Here is an 8,324-nt window from a genome sequence, read left to right as displayed (position 1 = left end):
TATTTAAAATGGTAAAACTATTTTTGGGAGGAAGGGACAGTCTACTGAGTAGACTTGGCTGCCCTGGAACTCACTGTGTAGACCATGCTGACCTGTAGACAGAGATCTGCCTGCCTCTGTCTTCCAAGTGCTGGAATTACAGACATGTGCCACCATTTATTTAAAATGGTAAAACAGCTGGCTGCTGGCGGTGCACGCCTTTAATCCCAGCACTCAGGAGGCAGAGGAAAGCAGATCTCTAAGTTTAGGGTCAGCCTGGTCTACGTAGTGAGTTCTAGGACAGCCAATGCTACATAATGATACTTCTTTTTCCATCTGACTCAAAAATAAAATAAAATGATAAAACAAATTCTAGTGTTCTTACAGTTATTGTATTGTATTTTTAAATGGGAGAACAAATTTTAGTATTCTATTTAGGAACCTTTATGATATATTCAAAATGCTATTTCTAAGTATAAATCAATAAAAACTTATTTATATTTTTCCTTTTTTCCTAAAAAATAAATAAATAAAAATACATCCATTTGTACATGGGACGGGTGGGCGCATGTGTAAGTCAGGGAGCTACTTGCAGACGCCAGTTCTCTCCTTCCAGTACGTGGGTCCCAGGGATTGAACTCAGGTCTTTCCAGAAGACCTCAGCAAGGGCTGAAGGGCCTGGCGGCAAGCTCCTGTCCCCGCTAAATCATCCTCTTCTCTCCTTTTACTGTGAGGTAGGTCGATGTTGCCGCGAGCAGGGCTTCTTGTAACCCGGGCTAGCCTAGAACTTCCTATGCAGCCAGAGATGGCCTTTAACCCGTGACCCTCCTGCCCTGAATGCAGGTATGCGGTTTGAGCTGAGGGTGGAACTGAGGACGCTGGGCATGGGTGGCCAGCTCTGCCCGTCCCTGGACATTCCCTAGATATTTCTCTCCCTTGGCAGTTTTGTTTGGATTCCTGCCCCTCGCTCCAGTTTCTTTCTCTCTCCTTCTACGTGGTTAAGAAACGGTGCCATCTACTCCTACTGTGAAATCTCTCCAGGAGTTGTTAACTAAGACTAACTCAAAATCGTCAGCATCCCCTGCGGGCCCCAAAGCCCTTCGGGTGGCTCCGAGCGCCCCGTCGCCCCCTGCAGGCCGTTCTGCGCATGGCAGTCTCCGGGGCTGAATGGTCCACGCAGACTTCAGGTTTTCGTGGGGGAGACTCACCCTCGCGCCCAGCACCCTGCCGGTGCGTCTCAGCCCTCCCCTCCGCCGTGGGATACAAGGCTCCGAACTTTCTGAATTCTGACACCAGAATTGGCTGGTTGATTGATTTAGATTTTTGTGGTTGTTGCTGTTACTTTAATTTTTGAAAACGTCATTCATAGGTGCTGCATTTACATTAGTTCCTCCTCCCTCTCCCTCTCCCCCTCCAACTCCTCCCGCGTCCCTCACTCCCTCCGTCTCAAGTTCGTGACCTCAGACGCACACACAACACATGCACGCAGGCGCGAACGCCGGCTGAGCCCATGTGGCTTTGCTCTTGGGTCTAGGACTGACTGCTTCGGACCGGATAACCCTGTGGTGGCGCTCCTTCCCGGAGAAGAGGGATTTTCCTTCTCTCAGCATCCGTTCATTTCCTGTACCCTTCATTAGGGGTGAGACACGCCGACCTCCCCCATCCACACCTTGTCAAATGCTGCTACCTCGGCTCAGGTCTTGTTAAGTGGCCATGGCGTGGAGGTGTCACGGACGCAGACTCCCTGTCGCAGGGAGGAGACAGCAGCCGGCTCCTGGTCCCCATCTCTCACAACCCTCCCGCCCCTTCTGCAGCGTCCCTGAGCCCTCCAGTCGGGGGTGCCTGGTAGACACTTCAGTGGGGCCAGGGTACCCCATGGTAACTCCGCTCTCTGCTGCAAAGGGAAACGCCTTAGAGGAGGGGCAAAGGCGACATTTTTCTGTAGCTCTCATACATTACGTAGAATAAATGTTTAGAACACACAGGCAGCGCCCTGCAAGACACATAGGCGGGAAAGGGCCTTCTGACGAGGTTCCCATTGCTCGGAGCCGAGGCTGGCAACCGGAGGTGAGAGCCCACAGGACTATGTTCCCGCACAGCCGAGGAAGCGTTCGCAGGTAAAGAGGAATCCTGACAGCGGGACAGACCCTGCCGGCTGAGCAGCTGACAGAGGGTTAGTATCCTGAATATATGGAGAACTCAAAACTCAGAGGCAAGAAAACAAATGACCCAATTTGAAAGTGGTCTCCGGATGTGAACAGTGTTCTCGAAAAGAGAAATAAAAATGGACAAGAAACAGCACTGCCACCGGCTCAGAGCCCCGGGGTGGGGTGGGGGGGCTTCGATGGGCTCAAGGAGGAGCCTGGGGGGGGGCATTCTCAGGGCCAGCCATGGGCAACAGCCCATGTGCTGTGGGAGCCTTTCCACTGCTCCAAGGTGACAGCGGTCAGAGTTCCTGGAAAACTTGCCTTGGGAGGAGCTGGCAATAACTGAATTCTGTCTCAAGGATTTCTGCCTTGCTCTGTTCCGAGGCACCTCAAGAGCTGTGAAAGGAAGAGTTTGATGGCTCTGTCCTCAATGAAGGCGTCGCTGCCAAGGACCTCCCGGACCAGAAGTTACTAAACTTTCTTCCTCTGATGATACAGATGCTTTTTACGTCTTGAACCTTGGAGAATTTCTAAAGAAGCATCTGAGACAGCTAAAAGCTCTCCCTCATGTCAAGGGTGATGACAGCGGAGCCGCAGGGAACACCCTAGCCGTCATTAGGACAGGATTTGACTGCAAGCAAGGCTAAAATACAGTTGGCACAAGGGCTTGGAGTACCTCCAGAGATGATTATCTATGCAAATCCTTGTGAACAAGTGTCTCAAAGCAAGTATGCTTCCAGTAATGGAATCCAAATGCTGACTTCGGACAGTGAAATTGAGCTGCTGAAAGTCGCCAGAGGGCATCCAAAGGCAAAGTTGGTTTTGCAGCTTGCCACTGACCATTCCAAAGCAGTTTGTGGCCTCGGTGTCAAGTGCCACACTCAAAACCAGCAGGCTCTTCTTGGAACAGGCAAAGAAGCTAAATGGTGATGTCCTGGGTGTCAGCTTCCATGCGGGCAGTGGGTGTGCCGACCCTGAGAGCTGCGTGCAGGCCGTGCCGGCTGCCCGCTGGGTCTCTGACACGGGAACAGAAGTCAGTTTTGGCGTGTATAGTTTGAAGAGATCGCCAGTGTAATCAACGCGGCTCTGGACAATTACTTCCTGTCAGACTCTGGAGCGAGAATCATAGCCGAGCCAGGCAGGTACGATGACGCATCAGCTTTCGTGCTTGCACTCAATAGCATCGCAAAAACAACAAACAAACAAACAAAAACTGTACGGAAGAACCAGCCTGGCTCTGATGAAGATGAGCCAAGTGAGCAAACCTTCACGTGTTCCGCGAATGATGGCGTGTATGAATCATTTAACTGCATTCTTTATGACCGTGCGCATAGGAGGGCCTCTGCTGCCGAGGGTAAGTTCTGAGCATGCTCTCTGTAGCACTGAGGATGATGGACAGGGCTCAGGGATATTACGAGGCCATGTCTTCATACAGAGACCCAAGCCAGAGGAGCAGTGTTACTCACCCGGCATCTGGGGACCAATGTGCCATGGCTTTGATTGGATCGTTGAGTGCTGCGACCGGCCTGAAATGCATGTGGGTGATGGGGTGCTCTTTGAGAACGTGGGGGCACACGTTATTGCTGCTGCTGCTGCTTTCAGTGGGTTCCAGCGGCCAGCCATCTACTATGTAATGTCACGGCCAATGTGGCAACTCGTGAAGCAGACCCAGGGGCATGGCTTCCTGCTGGAAGTGGAAGAGCAGGAGGTTGGCACTCTGCCCACACGTGGGCCCAGGAGAGCAGGATGGACCGTCACCCAGCAGCCTGTGCTTCCAATGTGTAGACGCCATTCCTGTGGCTCTTTGCTGCAAGGTTAGCTTGGATTAGGGGATTTGGGGGACCATTTAACTTAATTACTGCTAGTTTTTGGAATGTCTTTGCAAGAGTAGGGTTGGTGCCCATGCAGTATGGAAGGCTTGGAGATGGGGATCACATTTACCTGTGTTCCTAAGGAAACTTTAAATATTTGTTTTCCATGGATTCTTGCTTTTCAGACGTGACACTGATGAGTAGCCCGCAGCTGCTGAGCAAGCATTTGTAGCTTGTTCTTTGGCAGAATGGGCCAAAAGCTTCGGTTGAGACCTATTTTGAAAATAAAGTATCTTGAAATAAAAGAAAGAAAAGAAATAGCTCAGAGAACTTCATTGTCCCTAGTTTTAAGGGATGCACAAATCAGAACAATTGTGAGATTTCATCTTACTTCAGTCAGAATGGCAAAGATCAGCAAAACAACAGACAGCAGGTGCTGGAGAAGATGCGGGGAAGGGAGCCCTCACCCAGTGTTGCTGGGATTGCAGATTGGTGTAGCCTTTCTAGAATCAATGAGAGAATTGTCCGAAAGCTGAAAATGAGTCTTTGTATGACCCAGCTACGTCACTTCCTGTCATTTGCCCAGACGACATCCTACCCACAGACACTTCTCAGCCAAGTACATCGCTGCTCTGTTCACAATTGGGAGGAAGTGGAAACAACCTGAGCGGCCTTCAGCCAATGAACGGAAATGTGAGATAATGATCCAGCTATAAAGAAAAGTGAAATTACAAACTTTGCAGGGACCCAGGTTTCGTTCCCAGCACTGACATAGCACTTACATCTGCCTATAACTTCAGTTCCAAAGGACCTGCCACCTTCTTCAGGCCTCTGTAGGGAACACACACACACACACACACACACACACACACACACACACGGTACAGCCATACACATAAAGTAAAAAATAAAGAAATCGTCTTTTAAAAGAGAAATCATGAACTTTGCAGAAGATTGATGGAAATTGGAAATGCTGTGCTAAGTGATGGTATCCCAGGCCCGGAAAGACAAACAGCACGTGGTTGTTTGTTGTTGTTCATGGCTCCCAGTCTTCGGAACGAATATAAAACATGAGTAAATAGGATCCAGAGACGTACAGCGGGGCCATGGCAGGAGAAGTAGGCGCTGCAGAGGTGGGGGATGTCAGGACACCGCTGGGAAATCGGTGGATTTCACTAGGGGGTGGGGAGGAAGTGCAATACAGAGAGAGAGGGAGAGAGAGGAATAAATAACCAAGGGTGCTTGAACCTCCCCCCACCCCGGGAAAGCACAGTATTGGGTGTATAGATAATGCATACATGTATGTGTATGTGGTTTAAACAGTGTTGTGTTTCTTGGAGTGTTGGTGCCCCGCCCCCCCCAAAGCCATAAATGATTTAACAAAATCCCCAGTACTAGGCATGAGAAACAACTCTTCAAGTTGTTTTTCAGGGGAGCCCATGAGTCTCCCCAAACATGATGGGCATGGCTAATATGTTACTCCCATAGACAGGAGCAGAAAGACCACCAATCAGGAACTACAGCCAAGTCAAAGAGAGCTTTATTTGGTGTTCACCAGAGCTGCATCAATGAATCAGCAGCTGTCTCCTAAGGCAGAGTTTAGGGGAGCCAGTTTCTCACGTTCCCTCTATAGGACTGCGTGGGGATTTTGCAAGCAAGTTACGAAAGTGTCATCAGTAGTTAAGAATGGCTACCTCAGGCATTTGTTATAAAAGACTCTGTGGTCACAGGGGCCAGGCACGGCTCAACTCTGAGAGACAGACTGAAGTTTTAAAGTGAACAGAAACCAAACTGATCGAGAGTATCAAATGGCTCTGGCTGCTTTCTCAGAGGCCCTTGGTTGCATCACAGAACTGGAAGGTAAGACGAACTGCGGAGACACCACAGATTGAGACACAGGATCCAAGACAGAACTGGCCTGGAAGCCTCCTTCTTGAGGACAGGTTCTCATAGGATCACAGGATGCTGTGCACACCGAGAGGAGAAGAAGCCATCCCTAACCCCACTGTGCTGGATAGTTTCATGTCAGCTTGACATGAGCTAGAGTCACCTGAGAGAAAGAAGCCTCAGTTGGGAAGAATCCCTCCATAAAATCGGGCTTTACCCAAGCCTGCAGGGCATTTTCTTAATTAGTGGTTGATGCAGGAGGGCCCAGCGGATGGTGGGGGGTGCCATCTCTAGGCTGGTGGTCCTGAGTTCTATAAGAAAGCAGGATGAGCAAGCCATGGGGAGCAAGCCGGGGAAACGGCACCCTCCACGGCCTCTGCATCAGTTCCTGCCTCCAGGCTCCTGCTCTGATTGAGTTCCTGTCCAGACGTCCTTTAGTAATGGAAGGTGGTGGGGAAGAGTCAAATCAACCTTTTCTTCCCCACATTGTTTGGCCATGGTGTCTAATCACAGCGATATTAACCCTAACTCGCACACTTACCCATCTGTGGACAGCAGCAATGGCCAGCATGGCAAGATGAACCGAAGAGTGCAAAAGCGGCACATACACCTTGGAGGCCATCAGCAGACATCTAACTGGACTTCAGCCCTACTCAATAGGAGAGAATGCAAGCCTGGTGCTCTAACCCAGCCAAGTATCTGTCACTGGAGGCATCATAGGACCTGGAGGAGAGCCTCCTGCTGCCATTTTTCTTAAGCAATATACTGTATTCTGATTGTGCAGGCTCTGGGGGATTTGTTTTTATTATTTCTAATTCTGTGCATCTGTCTGGGTTTGTGGACATGACTGCAGATGCCTGCAAAGGCCCTAAGAGTGTGCCAGGTCCTCTGGAGCTGGAGTTTCCCCTCTACCTGACTCATCTTCTCTTCCATTCTCTCCACCCCACACTCCTGTTCTCTTCTCTCACAGTAGCCTCCAGCTTGAGGGTCAAGATTCAGGGTAGGGGAAGACTCCCCAGCCACAGGGCAGGTTGTTGGGACAACTTAAATCATGATGAGGCTCACAACAGATCTTCTATGAAAGAGGTTTATTAGGTGGATATTAAGAGAGGGAGGGAAGGGAGAGCAGGACATGATGGGGAGAAAGAGGGAGGGTGCCCCGATAGAGAAAGGACCAAGAGAGCAAGAGAGCGACCACATGTCCGGTTGTCCCTTTAAGGGGCAAGGTAAGCACACCTTCTAGGTGTGGCCACCTGGCCAGTGACACATGATGACATCATAAGTTGCTAGGCAACCCAAAAGGTTTTGTTCCAAAATCCTAACATTCCTCCCTTTTTTTATAATTAAAAAATGAGGAACTTGGGCTGCTTTTTATAAGGTAAGTTAAAGTATATAAATTTAGGTTCATTGGAAGCTGCTCTTGGTTGTCATGCAAGGGGTTAGGAGAAAGAGAAGAATTTTAGCAACAAAATGGTCAGATTACACAGTCAAGAATAAGGGAAGCCTCTACCCTGGAAAATTGAGGGTAGAGGGTTGTCAGTAGAGAGTTGCCAGCCATGCAAGGCAGCAGGTAGGGACTGAGGAATTCTGGGAGAACCTGGTCCTAAAGCACACCATTCCAGCCTTTTGTTAACAATAAGTGAATAATGGGTGGAGAGTCTCTTCTGACTACTTCCTGTTGACACTGGGGGCGCTGTAGGGAGGTCAAAAGACTAAATGTTGGCCAAGTCTGAGAAGAACAGGCTATTTTAATGCTGTCCAGGGTCTGTGAGAACATCCATGGCTGGGAGGGAAAGTGCAGGTCCAGCTTGATGGAAGTCTGTGAGGTCAGAGTTGAACAGTTGTAGGTGCTTTGGCGCTGTTGTGGCTATAGGAAACATCTGTGTCTGGCAGGACACTGAAACATATATATATATATATATATATATATATATATATATATATATATGCAAAAGATAAAGTTAAGTAGGTTACGGAGAAAATCCTTTAGATGTACATTGAAAACTTTGGGGAGAGCAAACAGAGGTGGAAGGTTTGGATCAATGAGACTTGAACATGGGAACCTCCATTTACCTAGGAGGACCTTTACTTACCCAATCACTGGCAATAGTTAAAAAAGGCTTTGTTCTGGATCTGTCATGGAGGTGATGTTTGGTTACAGAAGTGTGTGAACTTAGAGGCCCTAGTGCTAGCTGGCACTAGGTGTAGAAACTTAAAATTCTTCAGAAGATATCCTAGAGGAGAATCTGGAAGAACGGATGTCTGGGAATTCCCCATTGGGAGGCAAAGAAGTCAGTGACCTTCCAAAGACTCCCAAAGGCAAGGTGTGACTCAAACGAGAGGTCCTACCTGATCCAATAGCTTGTCAGCTTTCGGCCAGAGACCTGAGCGTAGATGCTGGGGGCGGGGGGCACAGCCAAGGGTACTAGGCCTTCCCATGAGCGAGAGAGGGGGAGAACAGACCATGTGCGAGTGGGAGGCTCCCCCAAGGGAAAGTGGG

The 8,324-nt window shown here is 49.3% G+C and overlaps 1 pseudogene; it reads left to right on the top strand.

Annotated features, from left to right (window-relative positions):
• Nucleotides 1–1,146: 1,146 nt before the first annotated feature.
• Nucleotides 1,147–4,202, top strand: LOC110545605 (ornithine decarboxylase-like; annotated as a pseudogene).
• The last annotated feature ends 4,122 nt before the right edge of the window (nt 4,203–8,324 follow it).

The sequence above is a fragment of the Meriones unguiculatus genome, chromosome 17 (genome assembly GCF_030254825.1).
Source record: "Meriones unguiculatus strain TT.TT164.6M chromosome 17, Bangor_MerUng_6.1, whole genome shotgun sequence".
In the NCBI taxonomy this organism is placed as follows: domain Eukaryota; kingdom Metazoa; phylum Chordata; class Mammalia; order Rodentia; family Muridae; genus Meriones; species Meriones unguiculatus.
The sequence above is the reverse complement of the archived record's forward strand: the minus strand, read 5'-3'. Positions and strand labels throughout refer to the sequence as shown.